Source organism: Labrus bergylta, chromosome 12, assembly GCF_963930695.1.
Source record: "Labrus bergylta chromosome 12, fLabBer1.1, whole genome shotgun sequence".
NCBI lineage: Eukaryota > Metazoa > Chordata > Actinopteri > Labriformes > Labridae > Labrus > Labrus bergylta.
Window position 1 is genome coordinate 23677378 of NC_089206.1, and position 14817 is coordinate 23692194.

The following is a 14817-nucleotide window of genomic DNA, read 5'->3' on the forward strand; positions in this document are numbered from 1 at the left end:
ATCATGAAAACAAAGCAGAGTTGAATCTAGTTTTTGCTCTTTTTGAGAATTCTTCGTAGACACCTTTTTAGTAATCAGTATGTTGGCCTTTCTGCTCTCAACTGGCTCAGAGACTGATTTTGTTTTAAAAGGAAAGACCCTGTACGGGGAACATACCTAATGTCACTGGTTAAAGAAAATATCCCACCAATTCTTTTGGAGACAATTGGATAAAAGCACAGATGGTCTACTAGGACATTTGAAATAATTTTCCACTCTTTTTGACCTTTTTTTGTCAACATAAATCCTGACAGAATGTCAAAGTAATCAAGTTTTCCATCATTTCAATATCAGTCTTTTTTCCCCCTTTTATTTTATGGATGATGGCTATGTGATGCACTTGTACTTAGTTCATCTGATGGACTATTTGTGGGTGGGATGAGGTCCTTTTAAATTTGATTTGAACTGTGTTGTAATGTGAAAATCAAAAACAAATACATCGTTATTAAATAGATTCATTCCAAAGTAGTGCCCTGTAAAAGTGCCCTGTAACATAGGGACTATAATAAACCTTTAATACACATTGTGAGGGAAACATCAGCTCAATGAACTCATCTAGTAAATTGAAATGCACGCTCATACCACATGTTGCAGAATTAAACTATGAACAGAAAAGGCGAGATGTCACAGGGGTGTACATTTCACACCTTGAACAGGCAGTCTGAATAGGGCCAGTGAGAACCTGCCAGTCACAGTACGAACACTCGAATGAGGGAAAAAAGAAGAGCCATACTCGACAATGCTGCAGCATTTTGAAGCACTCAAGCAATCAAAGCTACAATAAAGCTTGTGCAATAATTGTAAATCATAACGTAAGGTAGACAAGACAAAAAGGTCCTACTGTCTGGTTTAATGGAATAGACTGTCCCTGTAGCTGAATCAGTTTCAGGGTCCTGTTGTTGTGCGTGCCGGCTCACTATTACACCATTATGGTTTACTTGAGCACATAAAGAGAACAGAAGCATTGTTAGAAATAAAAGGTTCTTTTTCTGCTTTGATGTGTCAAAACGTTTCCGGTGAAAGAGGCCTAGGACAGAGAGGCAGGACAGTGGACAGAGTCAGAAATGTTGGGAGAGAGAGAGAGAGTGGGGATGGCATACAGGAAAGGAGCCACAGGTTGGATTCAAACCTATAGATGAACCACTTCGAGGACTACAGATTCTGTACATGGGGCGCGCAGACTAACCACTAATCCACCGGCGCCCTGGCCTGCCTCTTATTCTAAACAGACTTTTGGGATATATAATTTAATTCCTTTCTGTACTAACTGCCTTTTTGGTGAATAAATAATCTATGAGCAAAGGTTCAAACTTCCTTTATAAGCTTAAAAACATATTTTAACCAAGCTGGACCTTATGAATCTTGTATGGAGGTGGTACTATAGGATAAATCCTGGTCATTATCACATTGTTGCCTCTTCATAACCTCACCTCCTGCTCCACTATGACATGGAAAAATAATAATATTCAGCACTGCTCTTATTACCAGACATGCAGCTGAGGAAGGTGCCCAGCAGCTGAAAGCAACAATAAACATAATGGAGCCCATCTCATTTCCTTGTCCTCCGTAATGAGGGAGGCGGAGGCTGCTGTCTGACTCCGGGCAGAAAGGATCGTCAGAGACTGACAAGGAAGTCATCAGAGCTACTCATCTTTTTAGGGTTTCAACAGCTGGAGGGGTTAGCTGTCAGTGTTTCCATATCCACTAAATCCAAGAGCTGAAGGCACTTCTGCAGAATCATCAAAACACCTTTACAGCCTCATCAGACGAAGAATGTTTTACTCTTTAAAAGATGATAACTGTAACATACAAGCATTACCAAACACACACTTTTCCTTCTTGGCTTTGATGAATGCAGTCAAACACTGAAGTGAATGATGTGAGATGTTGTCCTCTGAATAAAATACTCCCTACACTGAAGCCTTGAACATTAATTACTGACTGTACCTGCAGGCAGTTCAGAAACAAGCCTTTCATATCTTCTGGCTCTCATACAGACAACGTCCACTGCAATAAGTGAAGCCACATAGATTCAAAAATCCAAAGAAAATGTTGTCGATTGTTGCCAAAGTTATACTTGTGTCCTGCTGTTACCTTTTGCCTTCCACTTTTGTCTCAACTTTTACTCCCTGTAGGTCCTTCTCAGTCTCTCTGTCTGTCCCTCCTTGGGCCGCTATCCATCTCAATCTGTCTCCCTAAGTCCACCTGCTGTCGTCTCTTCAGTGTAAGGACAGTCAGGGGAGTTTGTGTTGCATGTATGTGTGTTTGTGTGTGTGAATGTGTGACCTGTTTTTGAACAGTGTAAAAATAACACAGCAGCACCCTCTTTGAGCATTAGTGTGCTGCAAAGTGAACTTAGATCAAACTTGTATCAAGAATAAATTCATAATGAAAATTGCATCGCTTTTGCACATTCAAGGCCCGACTCACTAAAGGAACGAGAAGGTTTTGCAACAACTAAACCCCTTTAAATGAGAAACAAATAAAATGTCTAATTCACAAAGCACACACAAAGGGTTAAATGCACCCCTCACTGCACTGCAGAGCAAACAGCATCTCTGTATGCGGGTGCCGTCAGTGCGTTTATTTAAGTGAATCATTATGCTGTCATTGGGGGAAATTGGTCGCTTTCTATGCAAATTGCCACAATTCAAAAAGCATCCAATTTATTTAATATCTATTAATTACCACTTGCTGAGGGTTGGGGGTAACTGCGTCGCAGTATTTGGAAGAGATGTCAAACTTTTTGGTGACCAGGAAAACAACACTTCCTCTGTATGACCTGAAAAATAAATGATCTGTTTTCAAATCTGTAAATATTACTTTGACATGACTATTATAAATACACACAGAGGTTAAATCAGTCCAGGGCTGTCAGCAACACTTCTCCTCTACACATGACAACAATAAGATTTTTTTTGTTTTTGTCCGAGTTGTCCTTCATTGCTCCATTTAGCAAGAAGATTTAGCAAGAAGACAGTGAAACTCATATCCCCTTCTTTTAGTCTGGCCTATAAATCAACCTGAAATAAAGTTTACCCTCTCTAGCTCATCACCTTTGTGTGGACACGATTAAGTTCTATTAGCCTGACAGCACACAGAGCTCTGCGCTCCGCACAGAACAAAGGTGCAGGGAGTATCTCTCCACATTCAAACGCTATGCATTGGAGCAGGACTACTTTTTGGGATGTTTTCATCTGACTGATCAACAGTGCTAAATGCTTTGTGTAATAGACCTTTAGATTGACTGGAGCAAATGAAGCACCATTTTTGGAGCTAGCAGCGCATCCAGGAATCAGGCCCTCGATATTTTTGTTGAATAATTAATTATTTAATTCGACAAAAATCTTGTAGCTGATCATGAGACACACCTGAACTTTGAAGTAAGTCTGAGTCACTGCCGCTCTTCAAAAGAGACTCTATTTATCACCATTTTTGCGCATTAACGAAACCTTGTTGTCCTTCACCACAGTGTCCTTTTCCTTCTAAGTGTTTCAGATTAACTGTCTAAACAATCTTTTGAGCCTAGCCCCAAACAACAAAAGAGCAAGGGCTTTTAAAAAAATCCTTCTAAATGTTTAACACCCACAGAAAAAGAAGTAAGTTAAAGAGAAGCAGAGATGATTCAAACAAATCCACAAAACCTCCTGGAGCTCCACTAAAGATGCTACACGTTTTGTTGATTTGTCAGCATTTACTTCAAATTGCTGCAACTAATCTTATACTCATCCTAAAGAAAAATCTGAGAAATATAGGTAATCTCTTAAAAAGAGTTTCTTTTATAGGCAAGTCCATTTGTTCACCTGGAGAGTAAACATGATCATAAAATGCTATTTGTCAAAGAGTGTCTCAGATTGAATTTCACTTTAAGCTTTTTAAGCGGTGACAGTTTAGCTCAGTGATTAAATTGCAGGCCTCATTTAAAGAGTCTATAGCTCCCCACCCCCTCTGATATATACCACATGTCATCCCCCACTCTCATCCCTTTATTTCCGACCCTATCCTACAGAAATGTCCTCTCAATAAAGGCATGCATAGCCCAAAAAAGGTTGTGAAGTATTTTTTTAATAAGTGGGCTACAAAATTGTCCGTGTTCTTTCTGAGGTCTTGATTTCAAATATTGATTCAAAACTGAATAAAATAATGTTTTCATGCATTTTACATGAGTTCTATTTTTCAATAAAAAAATACTTGTTTTCATTCCTTTTTATTTCCTCACTTAAGAATGGCTTATTATAGAGACCAGTAAAGAATGACCTGGTGACCCTGCAGACTCGTACTAGGACAAAAGACAGTTAAAGGAAGAATGTGTGACTTTTTGATCCAGTAAAGGTTGCACTTGACCACCAGCATGAAAACAAAACAATCTGCTGTTTGGCGGCACCTCCGCTATTCTAAATCCTCCCCTCTCCTCCAGCGACACACCTCCAACCCCCCCCCCCCTCGCGTTTCCCTTGTCTCGAGCTGCATTGTTGTGTTAGTAGGCTAATGGTAGCGCTCTTTAGGTAGCTCGTAGCTTCACATCGCATGTAAATTTACACAGAATTACCTAAAAACGCAGTGAGTACAGTATGTAATTCTTCTTTTTTCTCTAGTCCCTCAATTAAACAGCTTTGATTTGTAAGGGGATGAGCTGGCCGGCTGGCAGTCCCGTCGATGTAAACACGATGTAAATACGGCTCAGATATGCTCACAGACAGCGGGACTCACACATCACGCTCATTGTAGACAGTCTTGACTCAAAGAGATATTTACGGAAGACATTCTGGATTTCTGCTGGATTTTTGTGTTAAATGTCGCATATTCTTCCTTTAAGTGTCTTACTATGTTTGAAACAAATTAAAAGTGCTGTTCTACCAAGTCATGAGGCAGAAAGTGTTTTACTTCTTACATGTGACATCAAAAGGCATCATATAGTTTCCTCCTGGATGTGACCAACGCCTACATCATGTCTGCAAAATTGACAGCTTCTTTTTCAGACTTAAAAGCACGTTTTTATTAATCAAGCAACCGCACCTGAATGGATTTGGAGCTGTGTGTGTCATTTATGCACGTGTGTCTACAAGGTGTGACTTTGCCTTCATTGCATATGCATTAGGGAGGGTCCCTCAAGTAATGTGAGAAGACAGGTTAACAAAAGGTTGATTACATATTCATCTGTACTTACTCAGGTCAAGTTATATGGGAAAGAGTTGTCGGGTGATGTGAATTTCACTGATAAGATTTAGATGAGATGCAGTGGGAAAAGAACGCTGTGATTAAAAAAAAGGCTTATAAGCTGAAACCTGATTATAAGACTAAGGAATCCAGGGTTTTATTCATGAGCACAATATCTGATTTCTGTACACAAATCAAAAGTAGGTGAATGCTGATGCTTGTGTTTATCAGGGTAGAATTTCATCCAACTTAGACCCTCCTCTTAGAGTTAGAAATTAGCAGAAATTGTCCCCATTTCCAAAGTCACACTGCACAGTGACTGGGCTGTCCACAGTCCTGTGTCTCAGGTATTTCTTTCAGCATTAAATGTTGGATGCTGTCTAGCAGTGCAAGGAGGATTTTTGTGTTTCAAGGTGATCTTTTATTTATGAGAATAAATCCCTCTGGAATCACATAGCTCAGGTCCGGTCTGTGTGAAACAATTGGCCCCAAAAATAAAAAGGATTAATAAATGGCACAGTGCCCTGCCTCTGAGTAAGTCCCTGATACTGTAAGTCCCCTGTGTGGTACCAAGCAGAGGTAAGTTATGAGCATGCAGCTGGTGTTTGTCTTGCTACTACACTCAGAGACAATGTGAACAAAAGATATCTGCAACACAACATATTGATGAATACAACTTTGCGAGTATAAATTTTCCTGAGGATATACACAGAACAGGGATGGTGGTTGGATTTTTAAAAACTGCCCGCATTGCCAAACAGTTTGAATGTGATTTTCCTCGTACAAAATTAATGCACTTCAATTTACAGGAGATGTATGTTGTACACGTAGAAAAAAAATCTAAATCTGTACTGTCAGTAACTTGAACTCCTGCACCTTTGAGTATGAGTAGAAAATAAAAGTACTGTCTATATCCCATTAATATCTTAAAAGGGCTTAGGGGCAGAATTATTTTTTTTCTGTGTGCAAGAAGTGATGTAACATCTGTTGTAAAAAGTGAAGCCTGTGCAAAAACCTCCTCTCAAGCAGCTATAACGCATCCACCTGTCACTCAACCCAGCCACACCTTTAACTATGCAAATGTATGTACTTCTTTGTATATACATCAACAGCAGAACAGCAAATAGCAAGAGGGGATGAGTAATGATGTAATTCACATCATGTATAGTTTTCATGAGTAGACAATTAAGTACAAAACTTCTTTCTTATTTTATTTTTTTTACCAGGCTGTAGACATGTTTATATCTGCTGTAAAAATGGCCATTTTAAAATAGAATTTAATGGGGATTCTTCGGCTTCTGCAGCCAGCCTCCAGTGGACACTTGAGGAACTGCATTGTTTGGGAAACTGCAAATTTCAACACTGGAAGTTGCTGCTTGATAAGAGATTCACTAGAAAGATGAGCACACATCGGCAAGTTCATAACACACTTCCACTGAGCTTGTTCCACACACACAGGATGCACAACAGTTCACTATCTCCATAGTTTAATATTAGTGCATCTGTTAATCCAGATAGAGTTTTATGGGACACCGAGAGCTCTTACTTTGAAAAGTTATTTTCAGCCTAAAGCAAACAGTTTGAATTACAAGGCCAGAACTTCTACTGGTAATCTGACTTTTTAATGCTTCAACTTTCATCTAGCCAATTGTTATGCATGTGTTTTTAATGCCTACAGATTGCCCAGTTTAAAGAGCACCCCATTTTAATAGCTCTAATTGAATTGGGAATACTTAAGTGCATCGTGGCTGACTAATGCCGTTCCACTTATGTGAAGGTCACCATCTGAGGTCCAGTGGGAGAGGATTCATCAATACCTCTACATATTCTTCATAGATAAATGCTACTTCTTGCACCCTTGAGACTGTAGGGGCATCAGGTAGATGACCACATAACGCTTACATTCAATAACTTCAACCCATCCTGGCTTCTTGCCTGGAAGGGATTAGTATTTTATGCTAATGACAATTAGCCCTGGCTAATCAGTATGGTCTTAGTCATGCATGTAGCTTTGCGATACAGTTATTTCAGAGTGCTGTTTAACCAAAGCCCTGTGCATTCCCACACCTCTTCATTTGTCTGATGAGTCTTGGCCAGCCATGCTCTCAGGCGCTTATCCACCAGCACGTTTTAATTTAATGGAAGTTCTTTCAGCGGTGTCTAAACTGAAGTGCTGACGCTCGCCTTTCTCCCATGGGGCAGCGACTAACCAATCTGACATTCTGGTTCATAGACCTTATAACAAAGAAGTAATCTTTTTGTGTGTTAAGTTTGAACATGAAAGTGAGCAAAAAGTTCTGAGAAAACTCCACAAATGGATCTTAAACTACAGGACGTAAGCACCCTGATAAGGCTTACAGAAACAGCGCCAACTTGGGCTCGTAAAGGTTCCTTTGTCAGCTTGATCTTGTGTTGCATCGTACAAAACAAAAGGCTTTTGATGCCAACAAGTGTTCTTGTCCCTCTCTCTGCATTAGGGTAAATGCTTCCCCATAAACTAGAGCAGAATTTATGTTTCTCCTCCAAGGTGTTCCCAACCGAGGTGCCTCCTTTTTACGACTGAATTGATTGTGCAGCGGTCGATTGAATTTATTGTTCAGCTCAGGATGTCAGTTGTTGATTGTCATATTGCACCGCTTCAATACCAGATGTACTTGTCACACATTATCGGGCTGTGCCAAGTCCTCGGTATGTGCTGGAAGTGATCCGTCAATCAAAGCGATAGTTAAAGCAAGGACAAAGTTAGCACTTAAAAATCTGTACTACTTAAATAAATAAAACTCAAGTGGTCATTCTGAGCAGAACAGGATGGCTGTGTCTTTTTTTAAATGTCTTCACTAACTGTCTGTCAGCATCAAAATGTATGAAAGACAATCCCAGTGGGTGCAGGTCTCGTAGTCTGCACCTGGTTAATCAGGGTCAAACGCGAGCTAGTTCAGGCAGTCAACTCGAGCTGCACTGATTTCACATCACTTGACAAGCGTCATTATCCACAATCACCCGACAACACCTCCTTCCAATTAGCCGTCTATTTAAGCTGAAAGATTTCCCGCTCTCTCGCTCTGTTCTGTCATTGCCAGCTCTGACCTGCACCAGTACTGTAGTCTTCCTCAGCCCCACCAACAACCCCAGCATCCACCTGTAGGCTCCGATTGGAGAGTTTAAGATATCATCCTCAAATGTCTGCATGTAAATTAAAACTGTGAGGAGTGATGAGATCGGAGCCTAAATGCCAAACACAAACTAAATATTGTTCTGCTGCAATAAATATTCTAAACAATACATGAGTTGTCTGACTGAATTAAACTTTTGCATAAAGGACACAAAAACGATGAGGTGTCACTTTTATTGACATTGATTTTGATGTTACTTGTGATTTTTTTCTGCCTCTGCAAATGAAATGCCAGAGAGCCTGAAGAAAAAAAAACAAGATTTTTTGCAAAGCATTTTTGTGTATACTGATTGAGCTTGTTTGGTAACAGTACGGGTTAGAGCAGGTTCGGACACCCTCATTAGGAAAACTAAAATGATCTGGTATTTCTTCTTCTTGTTCACGTTACCTCCAGTAAGAAATAATTGTAATTCAGAAGCACACAACTTATAACAGTTGTTCTCAAACTTTTCACAGTGAGTACCACCTCAGATAGTATTTTGCTCTCAAAGTAACACCATTACAGCCAACATTGAAATACAGCATCGTAGGGCCATTTCACTACCTTTACAGTTTACAGTTTATTCCCGATATGCACATTATTTATTATTGACAGCACACCACGCACTGTGACCTGGGCTCATTCTCTGTGCCACTCCAAAAAGAAACTGGATAGTGCTGTTAAGCATCGTTTGCTACTAGCGGGTGTCGGAGTCACAAATGCAAAAAATGCTTCCTCCTCTACCCGCCACAGCTGTGCTCGTCAACCATTTGATTTGTACATCTTAATTTAAAAAACAAAAAAACAGAGACTCCCAGTGTACCACAGGAGGGATACTGCGTACCACCAGTGGTCATCGTACCACAGTTTGAGAATTAATGGTTCGTTAACATTTTGAACTGTAGCTGGTTGCATTATGGGAAATGTAGGGAATCACTAAGAGTATTTAAAGTGGAAAACTACACTACAACAACAACAACACACACACATTAACATTAAGTCAATCAAGGCATCACTAACTTCAACCATTTCCTATAGAGAAAGAGAGCAATCCAACTATATCTTATTATATCTTTGTTTTCTCTCCCTGTTTTGTGTTTACGTCGAGGGAGGACAGAAGATCTGATACGTGTATTTTGGATGCCAGCTGTGAAAATAATTGGTCGGAGAGAGGCTCTCTGTCAGCGGAGATGGAGAAGACAGATAACATATTAAAGATAGATGAGCGATAATTGTGTTGCAGAGCTTGACAAGACTTCCTGGGGTTTCCCATTGTGTTGTCCCTCACCACCTACTGTGGTTTGAAGCACAGGTACAATGTGGGTAATTTAATTAAGATGTGTATTATTTATTTTAGATTCACTCATATATTGCATGGGGGGGTGTTTGTAATTTTGAACCATGGGCATTATCAATTAAGCTTTCCATTTAACTTGTTTTTAATCATTTGATTTTGGATCATATTTCACTGTCACTGAATCTGCAGTAAAAAAAAATATGACAGTGACATTTTCTATTGTTCAGCCTTCATTCAGCTTTTTATGACTTGAGCCCAACAGTCCATTTGGGAATAATCCAAGAGAAAAAGTGATAAGATGTTTTTGCAATGCAGCAATTTCTGAGGACTCCTTTTCCAAGTGCTTTTTAAGTATTGAGCCTTTCCAGGAAGATGGACTGTCATAAATATAAGTGCATCCCTCCCCCACCTCAAACCTTTTTACATTTTATGTCATAAAGAATCTCACAGCTTTCCAAAGAACTCTAATGTAGGAGGGGTCAGGGTACATCTCGGCCGTTTTCTCGGGGACACTGCTGTGAATCACTATCAAATCAAAAATGATGACTTGCGTCTAGAAAAACTGCAAAGGTGCGAAAAATGTGCCAATTTAAATATTTCCATTTCCGACTATTCCATATTCCATATGTCATCGGTGGCGTTTGGTTAATTTGAAGTTCCACCCTCGGTTTATAAGGTTGCCCAATTTATAATCAAACTTGGCCCAAATATTTTGTCCCAGCTCTTTTTGATTGTGAGCCAAAAGCTCAAGAATGGCTCCACTTCTAGTCCAATCCATCAAACTGAATATTTTGACTCTTCCTTCTTAGACACTGCAACATAAAGAACTGAGATGCTGAAACAAATGCCTGCTGTGAATAATCAATCACATTGGATGTGATGTGACAGAGTCTACTGAATTTGAAACCAGAACGCTGCTTTAGAGACTGATAACTGGCAGCAGGTTAGAAATAACGCCCACACAGGTCACAGACATCACTCGCAATTAAGAAGGTGATGATGGAGACTGCAAGGTGAGAGACTTAATGATACTTTCAAGTCAATTGTTCAAATCACAACAGGCATGAATCAATGTTGTGATCACCCTGATTACCATGAGCACAGGAGCTGCCAGTAGCCCTGATGTCATTACCTCAGAGGTCAGACGACTCCGATGGAGGTTGTGCGCTACAAAAAAAAAAAAGGTCAGTAACACCCCAAAAGCAAGATAAGCTGCTGTGGCGCAAACGCTCAAGAGTAAATTATATGAATGTATTCTATCAAATGAGATTGTGGTACTTCTCAGCTGAGCAGTTAAGCTGTTTGAGAATTGTTTCATTGTGTAAAATCTTTACATGCAGAATAGGCCGGTTACCTGTCAAAATGTCCTGAGAGTGCGGAAAAGATCTGGTAACTGTAATGTCTGCAAAACCAACTCTCACAATACATCAAAAAGGTACTAAGTGAACAACAAGTCAACCTCAGAAAGACAAAGTAACTCATTTTGTTCAATTTCTTACAGCGTGATCTTGTAGTTCTTGTGAACCCGTGAGTCCAGCTGCTCAAGATAGTCGGACTGATTTTGGGCCTGATTCCCCTCTTCTGACCAAAGTCAGCAAAGGCCTGATTATCTGATCATTCCAAAGATGATCTTGCAAGACTTTCCTGTTGTGTGAGGTGTCTTAAGAGTGATTTTGTCCTCCCCGAACTGCTCAGAAGATGATGCGCAAGTTTTGATATTCTAGACTCTGGTTGTTGGTGAATTAATTAGTTAGTGGTGTGCCGAGTTGATCGTCTCGTTGCCCACCACACTCTAAGAACTTAAAACTGTCATGATTTGTCTTTGTGTGGCGTTTCTCACATTTTCAAAATCGCTTTTAGACTTTAGGATGACAGAGCTAAACCATGGTGGAGACAGAATGCTGTGCACATGGATGGTTAAATCTCCTATGAAAAGCTTTACATATCAACAACTCAAAAAAACATTGTTCTAAATTTGTTCCACCATTTTCCGTCACCTGGTTCCTAAATGTTTTTTTAAATGGAAAAGAAAATAGTTTTTTCACATCTGTGTTGTTTTGGTAAATATGGACACAGGCCTGTTAGTGTAGTCCGTGTTCATGCACCATAAATGGACTACACTGATGTAAGGAAGCTTGCTTAGCCTCCAACTGAACTCCAAACTCACCAGAATCTCCATTTCTTGTTATTTTCTGTCCCTCTTTGCCCCTCTCATCTCTGTTTGTTTATGAAAGAGATTTTTTTAAATCCTCAGCATGAGCCCGGCTAGTTATCGCAAGTTAAAACATGTTCTACTCTGCTGCATCCGAGGCATAAATCATGCAACATCTCCTCCACCACTCTCTTACTATCTATCTTACATCATCACAAGCTAGCGAGTAGCTTGCTGATTAGCAAACATCCTGCACATTCTCCAACAATGTATGTGACATTGTCCTTGTTGTTTACATCAAAATCTGGAGGTCAGGGACATTAAAATATATGAATCCAGGCCAGTTTAATGATGATCTTGTCCTCCACAGACATTAATTCACAGCAGGTTAACACTGCTGGTAGCCTATGGTTAGTGTGTGTGCCCATGTACTGTATGGAGGCTATAATCCTTCAAGTAGGAGGCCTAGGTTTGAGTCTGTCCTGTGGCTCGTTTCCCCTCATGTTGATCCCAACTCTCTTTATCCACAATTTCTGACTCTATCCACTCTGATCTCATGATCAAAGGCACAAGAATCCCCAAAATTAACCTTTGAAAAGACTAGTGAGACAGATTTTTTTAAGCAAAATAGTTAATAATACTGCAATATATGATACTTTCCCTGAGAGTGGGCATACACTGTGTGAATTGAGACAGTTTCTGACCTGGATTTTGAAGTTGGGCAGAATTTTGATTCCATTGTACGTTGTTTGCTATGCAGAGTTCAAGGGTTGCACGAGGACAGATCATGGCCCAATCAGCTGCTTCCAACCAGATTAGATGAATTTCTGGCAAGTTTGAATGTTCAGTCATATGACTGCACACTCTCATAAAGTGAGAGCAGAGCCACAAACCGATTACACATTTTCAACGCTTTTTGATCCCTTCCTGATTGCGCCTGTGCTAATGTCTAAAAAGTCACCATGGCAACAGCAGGCATGCCTATTGATGCATCTTCCCTCCTCCTTTTGTGAAAGATAGAAACAGGAGCGTTAGTTTAAGATAACGTGTGTTTTTTGTTCAAGAGATCGAGAGCATCTTTGACGTTGTTTGTATTTGAGCCCTGCATATGAGACTGTGGGAATTTTCAAAGGAAAACTTTTATTGACAATTGTCATTCTCCGTCCTGATTAAGTAACTACTCTGTAAGCACATAGCTTGAGCTTCGGCTGTTGGTTAGAAATAATTCAGTCATATTTTACTTTGACTCCCACAATCCCTTGTGAACGCCTCGTGTTCAATAGAAAATGAATGGAGCAGACTTGCCTCAAACCCTTTTCAGTGGGCTTGTTCTTCTCTCATGTTCGGTTGGAACTCTCTCTTATCACGAGCCTCTTTATTACCTCACAGGGTGCAGTCATCCACAGCAGAAGTCCTCACACACCTTCTTTGTGCCTAGAAGGAATGAATTGTTTCGAAACTCCAATTTGCCTTTCAGATGTCTTCAAATCATTTCTGTCATGGGCTTTATCCCATATTCCCAGACCTATTCCCCCTTTGAGCTCCAGTCATTATCTCACCGGCACAATTTTCTCAAAGTGCTGACTGGTTCTCCCTGACCTTCAATTTCCCATTTCCAGACACATGTGACTATCAAAGACCGAATAAAACCTCATCTCCGACCACAGAACTTGTAATTTTCACTTCAGACTTCACTGGTTTCATTCAGCAACGTCTCCCACCTAAGCTGGCTTCATAAGCTTTGTAGCTCATTTTAACCTCTTTGATTTTTCATCATCTGTAGACGCGTTAATCAGGCTTCTCTCCAGGAACTTGTTCTGATCATCAACTTCAGTTGATGATCAGAACAAGTTCATTAAAACTGGCAAACGGGTTCTTCAGTGATAATCAATGCGTCACTTAATGATCGAGTCATTTCTTATTGTATCATAAGTCTGCCAAACTTCCATTTCTTAATTTTCCGTCCTTGTCTTTTCGTCACTGCCCTGCTTTCTGTTTGTCCGTCTGTCTCGTGATTATGAGCTCCGTCTTCTTGAGGCTCTGCTTTCGTGCGGTGACTGCCAGATGACATCTTCACAATCTGCTTTTGTAATTTCTGAATCAATCATTTTAATTGTTGAACCATTTCCCGGGATATTTGATGGTTATCAATGTGCCAGTGCACAACTGTTATTTATGGAGTGAAGCTCAGAGATAAATTCCACACAGCTTCCTCCAGCAGTCAGCACAAGGTGGTATCAATCATTACCACGAGTACAAAGAAAATCACTATGCAGGTGCATGTAAACCTATTGGAGTTAAAGATGATCTCAAAGACTACATAAGATCAGACATGCAACTATCACTGAATACTTAAAAAAAGGGAGTTATTACAGAAATTATCTTAAGGAATATTTTTGCATTGCTTTCTCCTGGAGGATGTGCACATGGGGTTGGGACTCCAAGGTTGGGAAAGCCTGCAATGCAATCTGTACCGACTATCACAAGTAGCTCTGAACCACAAGAGATGGAACAAACTGTAACTTTGACTTTTTTCAGTTCTAAATGAATGAGAGAAACCTAAAGATTGCATCCAGGAGTACCTAAGCTTGCACCGTGGTTCGGAGAGAAATGTTTTTTCGATCCTTCTGTCTGTCCAGCACGTATGGAAAATATTGACAATAACGATGACTTTGACTTGACTTTTGACTTTGCTCATACTGACCCTGTGAAACCTTTACATCCCTAAAAGTCTCAATTTTAAAGTTCTGTAATTTACTTAATGCTAATTATTACTGTATGGATCGAGCAGGTATGATGTATTGGTCTTAACCAGTTAAAGACCGCATGAACTGAGATTGTCCAAAACGTCTTGAAAAGAAGTCAAATAAACATGTTTTTTTCCGTAGGATCTATGTCTCAATTTTTCAATCTGGTGATCACAATGAAACATTTCATCCATCAAGGTCAAACAGCCGTAAGAACCATCCCTTTTCCAAGAGCATTTCTCTGCAGGACCAGGGCCGTTATTTTAGCTCCAG